General features: G+C 50.9%; 1 protein-coding gene across 1 annotated transcript in view; it reads right to left on the reverse strand.

Annotated features, from left to right (window-relative positions):
* SETD5 (SET domain containing 5) overlaps window positions 1-6,766 on the reverse strand; it is a 66,558-nt gene extending 59,792 nt beyond the window's left edge. Inside the window, exon 1 of the mRNA XM_066557933.1 lies at window positions 6,688-6,766. The gene's annotated coding sequence lies outside the window, so the exon portion shown is untranslated. The remainder of the gene's footprint in view (window positions 1-6,687) is intronic.
* Between the last annotated feature and the right edge of the window lie 889 nt (window positions 6,767-7,655).

Raw genomic sequence — 7,655 nt, forward strand, 5'->3', positions numbered from 1 at the left:
CCTCTTAACTTCCAGGCCATCTCAAACCCCAACATCCTTAAGTTCATAAAACTGCAAGAGAACTCTGAACCAGCAAGCCAGTCACCTCTGCAGTCAAACAGAGCCTACTTAACTCCATCAAGCAGTCATCTTTTCTTCAAAGGTTCACTTCAGATGTATTTATACAGGAAGCTTCCAGATCTTAGCTGTAGTGAAAGTTAATCTACAGCCACGTTACTGAAAGCATTCTTGTAACATTATAAGCTATTCAAATTCAATGCCACTGAAACACAGCAAATAATGTTTTAGTGTCTTTAAAGGCCACACAAATGCAAAAGGCTTGTGCACTCTTCCAAGTATCTATAAATTGATAGTGCAGCTCAGGTTGAGGCATGCTATTTTAAGGGCTCCATGTTGAACCCCCAGGGCACTTCAGTTTCCCAAATCACTGGTTCTCAAACTTTTCCCAGTGTACTCCTTCCTGCCTACAAGCAAGGATACATTCTCACCTCCTCACTCTCTCCCATAAAAACAGTTGAGAACTGCTCCTTGGCAGCAGTTTCCACACCAGCATCCTGCAGGGGTTCCAGTCCTAAAGTCTGACTTAAAGCATTCCCAGAAAGATGTAATTTGGGCAGAGGCAGCGCTGGGAAACATGACCACACTGAAAAATATGCCTCTGTTCCCATTCTCTGCACTACCTGGAGCTGTGATGAGAAGTTTCAGTCTTCCTGGTCTTATCCTTCCACCAGCTATAACCTCCGCACCTCCCATATTCTGCTCCCAGAAGCGACTTCTGTCCTACAGTGTGGGCAATATTGTCTTATGTGGGCTTCCTTATCCAAATAAGACCATCAACATAATCCTCAAAAATTCTCTGCCACTTATTTTCATGATTCAAAGTCATGCAAAACCAAGAGGCCACATAATCTGATGCCAATGAACTAAAACTCCAAGCTGCATCCTCTTTTTCTCTTTTTTTTTTTCCCTTTACTGAATCAGTAGCAGCAGGCATGTTCTGTTAAAAAGTTCAGTGGCAGGGTCTCACACGCCTTCCCTATCAACAAGTTGCATTTCAAACTGCTTGCTTTAAAGTCAAGAAAGAAAGAAAGTATCAGAAAGAACTTCAAACTGTTTTCCAGGTTGCTGGCACGGTCACTGAAAACATTTTGTCCTATAAATCAGCAAGGCTGCAGAAGAAAACTCTGGTATGAGTTCTGTGAGGACAACAGGAATAGGCCTGAGTCACTAAATGAGCAGCTACCAAATCCAGACAATATCTTCTTGTCAATGTGTATGATTGCAATTGTAATCATGTTCTAAATATGAACACATCAAAAGCACCGTGACCTTTCTACTATGAAATTACTTTGAAATATTTTAGGGCATTTTGGTTTTAAAGCTAACTCATATTCTGCCTCAAAAGGCTGCTTGTAAGTGAAAAAAAAAAAAAAAAACAAACCCAAAAAAACTACACCAAAAAACAAACCCTAGGCTTGTTTAGAACAGGATGAAAACAGAAAAGTTTCCTGCCTTGAAAACTAGATATATCTGAGTGTTTGGGATACCTCCCCTTTGCTAAACTTAGCCCTTCTGTGACCCTCAGGGAGGAATGCAAGACCTGTCTACGTTATCAAGTTTATAAGGATTACACTTTAGCATAAACAACAGATCATTTCTGAACTTCACTCTAAAAGTCAAATTCCTGACCATTTCTCAATGCCACTCTTCTACGTTCCTCTCTCTCAGTCCCCCTTGTTTCTTCATGTTTGGTGAATTTGAGACTATTAGATTCCTGACCACAAAAGAAATTACTTCTCCCGCTCACTAAAAGCTTGCCACTCAAACCGCTGACAAATCCTCCCACATTTTTCCACCTTTAAGTCTGAGTACATCAGTACACTTTGCTCATTAAAATAATTTGGGTTTGTGCATGTCTGGCAGGAGGGAAATAAAACTCACCAAGAAATACTTTATTTCTCAAATATATTATTTAAAATATAGTTTGTTCTACTTGTTTCAGCATTTAAATTAGATTTAAGGATCAGAATGAAGCAGATTTACAATTTAAAGAACCATATTGATGCTCCTATAGGACTTGTGGCAACAGAAACTAGCATTAAGACTATTATTTGCTGAAGGTTTCTTTTTTTGGGCTACAGCTTTTCAAGTTCAGACTCATCAGTTGAAGTGAGGGAAAAATCTCTTTAGCTATTTTTGTTACAGGAAAATACTACTTCACCACTGGCTCGGGAGGGGGGAAGGGGGACGATGAACCAGAACCTCCTGATTTGTCCCACAGATCGTCCTTCAAGACAAAGAGCATCTTTGCTAATTACAGAAAAAAAATTTAAACTAGGAGCAGTTGAAAAACTGTTTCTCAGCATGCTCAGCGGGCATTAGCTGCGATTTCAGCAGCTTAGCAAGTCCCACCCCTGTGTGAGCTCAGCAGGGAGGCCTGGAGCACTGCACATTCTCCCTGCTCAGCAGGGACAGGGGCTGCAGCTCGGCTGATTTGCTACAGGAATACTGGAAAATTGCCACCAAAATAGCAAATCCTGTGGAAAAAAAACCAACCCTAACCAAGATCCCCCAAGCAACTTCAATAAGGAATTAAAAGGAAAAAAAGGAAAAAAAAATCTCAGCTCCCACAGTTTCAAAATGCTGAACTCTTGCTGCATTATGGTCTGGGGCTTTTTCCATGATCAAAATGAGCAAAAGGTTTAGGTTAAGCCAGATTTATACAAACCCCTCCCTAACAATGCAAGTGCAAACTTACTGTGCTAACTCTTGCCACAAGTTGGTCATGGGAGCCAAAGACTGGCTGTAGAATCTCTAACAGCTGTAATACCCATAGCTATTTTTCTTTTAATTTGGAAGAGGGAAAAAAAAAAACTAAATAGACAAGTAAAACACAACACAATTTTTATTTTAAAATCAAATAGCAGCTGAAGTTTCATAGGGGCAACTGAGACTTAACAGCTTACACACTATACACTTAAGCACATTAAACATTTCAACTCAAGCACTGCTACTACATCTTGTACACATAAAGAACAGTTTGCCTATTGCAATCTTTCTCATACACTGCACACAACACAGCATTTCATTGGCAAAATTTCAGAGTTACACACACAAGCAGCACCAGAGTAAAAGCACAAATGTGCTTTTGTAATACAGCAATAATGTCATGAGAACAATGATTTTTGAATTTTCAAACCTCTGAACAGTCATTATGTTTGTTTTAATATTGCCAGAATAGATAGAAACATTTTTATCTCATCACATCATTCAACACAAGTTTGAAAAAGTCTGGTCATCCAAAATGAGAGAAAGCACAGACTGGACAGATTAATAAATTACATGTCTGGGACATCACACATTTAGTTCTCCCTTGCACATTTTGCACCTGGAACTTTGAATAAAAAATGTTTTGTTTTTTTTTTTTTACTTCAAGGAACATTTGGAAAATTTAAACCCATTATTGCTGGTTGGGTTTTCTCCCTCCAGGAAAAAAAAGAGCATAACTTTTGCATGTTCTGAGATTCCAGTTCAATGCCATCCCTCTCCTGTGTTTTTGCAACTTTGACCTGTTAGTTTTAAAATAAAATCTTGCAGTAACTGAGGCTCTTTAAAAAAGTGATTCAAATGTACATGGGATTTCATCACCCCACCTTGCAGTAGGGAAATATCAGACAACATTAGCTAAGGAATATTACTTTCAGGTCACTTGGGATTTGACAGTAAAATGAAGAGCCAGGGCCTTGTCAAAGCAGTGCCAGTTATCCAACAGAATGTGAGGCAATGGACCAATTCCCATTATAACCTACAGAGAGACTGTAAACAACCTACAGAGAGACTGTAAACAAAGACTAAAGGGCCATGAAGATCATTTTCTGTACTTCATTAAAACAAGGAGCAGTTTTCATACTCACAAAATTCAGAGTTCAGTACTGGTGTCATGTCACTCCAGGTTAGGCAGCAGATGACACCTCCAGCCCCAAAGACTGATGTGTTTTAAGGGGGTTAAAACTTGCTCACCCCACCTTGTGAGGCAATTTGTGTGCTACAGATCCTCAAATATAAAAGCTACTCATAGTTTGGCATCTACCACATGATTGCTGCCAGTCAAGTGGATTTAAGGGCATAATTTAATCTCTCACATTATTCTGGTCCTGGAATTTTTTGCTTCGAGCTCACAGTAATTCTGAGTTGGGTAACTCAGGCCAGGGCAAGGGGCTCCCCATGATAGGTGTTAGTTTACGAAGATGGCAGTGTTTTCTAATGCTAATGTATTCCCATGCTGCATACCTCAACTAACAGTTTCATCTCTAACAAACGAACTGGAATATGCTGATAGCTCTAACTCGACAGCACAATATCATACAGACAGGGGCCAGTGCCAAATGGTTAGTTAAGCAGATAAGAAAGGCACTCATTCTTCCTTAAAAAAAAAAAAAAGGAAGCTATTGCAGTCAGGCAGACAGAGTGTGGATGGGAGCTGGCAGATTCCACAATACAGAGTCACGTCAAAAATGGCCTCCTGCAAACTGTTCCTTCCAGCATTTGAGTCAACCGAAAGGGAGGAATCTTTCCCATTATCCACAGGAGTTTTACCTCCCTGTTCCACAACAGAGCAACATTTCCTATACATTTTGACATAAAAGCGCGTAAGAAGCTCAGAGAATAAATTGTACTCTGCAGCAGAGGAAAACTCCTCTCCCCACTTTTTGTTTCCAGTCCTAAAGTTGAGTCGGGACTTTATTTTGACAGTTCCCTGGTCTGTGAATGGAAAATCCCTCCTCAGCACTAGCAGGCTGGTGTCTGCTGCACACACCCACTGCACACAGCAGAAATTCCAGTCAATAAGGCAAGTGGGGCCCAGGCGCTGGGAGGGGAGGAAGGAGACATACAAACAATAAGAAAAGCATCTGGCTCTGTTACTGGCTGGGAAAGAGACTGGAGTTCAAAAAAGACACAACTGCAGCCTTCACTTCACAGGAAGATCATATCAATTCTTGCTGCCCTACTTTTCACACAGACCAAAATATGTGGAGAGGGTAACTTGGGGCTTCCAACCCACACTTTATTGCAATTCCATTAACTCAAGAACGGTGGTGAAACCCACCTTGGACATTTTTGTCCCACAGGACCAAAACATATCCCTGCTCCTGCTTTAGGCCTGTGGAAACAGCCCAAAAAGTAAAGCCCTTTGCTGAACATGAGTGAGCCATCCCTCTACCACCACACTAATGGAGGCTGCTCTGCTGTCCTTCCCTGGAGATAGCAGCCAAGTCTAGTGAAGCTTTTCTCATAGCAACCAGAGCTCCAGAGCCAACAGCAGCTGCTGTCACTGCCTTCAACGCTTACCCACAGGATCCAGAGCACAGCAACACCCTCCTCCCTGCACCTCTACAGCAAAAAAAAGCCCTGAATGCCAGCAACAAGATGACTTCCTGGGTCAACCACAAGAAGAAGAAAAAAAGAAATCCTAGTATTTCCTATACAAGTGAAAAGAGGAATCTCTGATTATTGAAAAAAAAATAAAAATTCCTTTTTTGGGTTTAGATTCCGGCAGCAACACCCAGCCAGGGTGGGGGCAACTGCCTGAAATCCATAATGTACCAGCACACCATCAGACACCAACATCAAGTTCTTCCCTCACCCAAGGAGAGAGATTCGCCCCCGCCGTACCCTCAACGCTCTCATTACATCATAGCCCGAGCCCGCAGCAGCCCCAGGAGCCCTGCAGCACCCCGTGACCTCTCCAGCCCCGCAGAACACGCTCTGCCCCCCCAGCAGCGCAGCCAGGATCTCAGCTGGTGTCAGAGGAACACGAGGACACGGCCGGGAAGGGGCTGCGAACCCCCCCTCGCTGCTACACCCATTTCCCCCGCTTGCACAGGGCCACACGCGGCCTCGCCTCTCTCCCTCCCCCCGGGACGGCGAGACGCTGCCCGGCGCCGCTTCCCCACTCGGCCCAGCGGTGAACTCCGGTCACCGGCACCCAAGGACGAGCCGCCGGTCGACAGTGACCTTGCCGGTGCCGTCGGCGGTCGGAGCGGGGCCGGGGCGCGGGCAGCGCGGCGGGGAACCCCCCCTGCGCCGGCGGCGGCCGCGGTGACGGGCGAGGAAATGCGGGAGGATCCGCGCTGCAGCCGCCGGCGCCGGGAGCGGGGGTTACGGAGGAAGGCGCCGCGCGGGCACCATGAGAAAGCAGAAAATGCAGGTCAAACACCGCCTCCACCGAGGCCTGGAGGGGCCGGCGGTTCGGGGCGGGCAGCCACAGCCCGGAGGCTGCCCTGAGCCGGACAACGACCGCCGCGGCCCCTCGGGACAATGCGAGGACACGGGGGCGCGGAGAAGGCCGGGCTGCAGCGGGGCTTCCCCGCCGCTCGCCTTCACCGACAAAGCCCCGCGGCCGCTCCAGCCCCAACTCCGGCCCTGGCACTGCACCGGCCGCCAGCGTCCCGAGCCCGCGCACCGTCGGGCCCGCCATGATGCCCGCACACCGCGCCGGACCGGGTCAGCTCGGGCCGGGCCTCCGGGGGCACGGCGGGGCGCTGCCGACCGGGCTGCCAAGGCAGCGCAGGGCAGAGCGTCAGGCCGAGGGCCGCGCAGGAACCCCCGCAGCCGTCCGCCCAGCCGCCCGCCCCAGCGTTCCCTCCCGCCGCCGGGTACGGCCAGTTCCCGCCTGCCCGCGCCTACCTGGCCGGCCCGTTCCCCGGGCCCCTGCGCGGCACCAGGCCCGGCTCGGCGCCACGGCGTGTCCCGGGCAGCCGGCGAGAGCGAGCGCTCAGCCGCGGCAGCGGCGGCCCCTCCCCCGGCGGCAGCGGCGGCTTTTCCCCGGGCCGGGCGGAAACGGCACTGGGTACACGGGGATCCCCGGCGCCGGCGCCAGGGGCGCCCCGGGCACGCCCACCCCACTCCCCGTTGGCTGTCACGCCGCCGCGTCCCGCCCCGCCGGGGCGCCCGCCGCCGCCACAGCCCCGCCTTCCCGCCTTCGCCATTGGCGACCTCGCCTGGCGGCCCCGCCTTTGCTGCCGCCTCATTGGGCTCCACGCGTCCGCCCCGCCGCGCGCCCCACGGTCCCGGCGCCCCATTGGCGCGCGGGGCTGCCACTCGGCGCGGGGAGCAGGGGGGCGGCCGCCGGCAGCGTCGACGCGATGCGGGGCGGGCGGGCTGCGACAGCGCCCGCCGGGCGAGCCGCGCTACGTGCCGAGGGGCGGGGCCGGCGGGGCGCGATCGCTCGGCGCGGGGCGACTCCCGCGTCGGGACACGTGGCAGAACGAAGGGGCGGTGCGGGGGGCGGCCGGGAGCTCTGGGCGGAGGGGGGCGCAGGGCGCCTGCGCAGCGGCACGCGCGCGGGGCCTGCCGCGCGGCACGTCCGCGCGCGCGGGTTTGAGTGGGAGGGAGGCTGGGCCGAGGGTCCCGTCACGGGGTCCCGGCGGGGCCGCCCGGGGCTCAGACCGCCCCTGCTCGGGCCGGGCTGGCGAGACAGCGCTCCCACAGCTGGCCGGTCGCTGTCCCTGGAGCCCCGAACAAAGGCCACGGGGCAGTGAGGCGGAGGGACGGCCCCTCCGCGGTAGGAGGGGCGGCCGAGCCGGGCAGGAGGGGCCCCGCGGTGCTCGGTGCCCAAGCTCGGCCCAGGGGCTCCGCCCGGTTCCGGTGCCCGC

Source organism: Molothrus aeneus, chromosome 12 (genome assembly GCF_037042795.1).
Source record: "Molothrus aeneus isolate 106 chromosome 12, BPBGC_Maene_1.0, whole genome shotgun sequence".
Classification (NCBI taxonomy): domain Eukaryota; kingdom Metazoa; phylum Chordata; class Aves; order Passeriformes; family Icteridae; genus Molothrus; species Molothrus aeneus.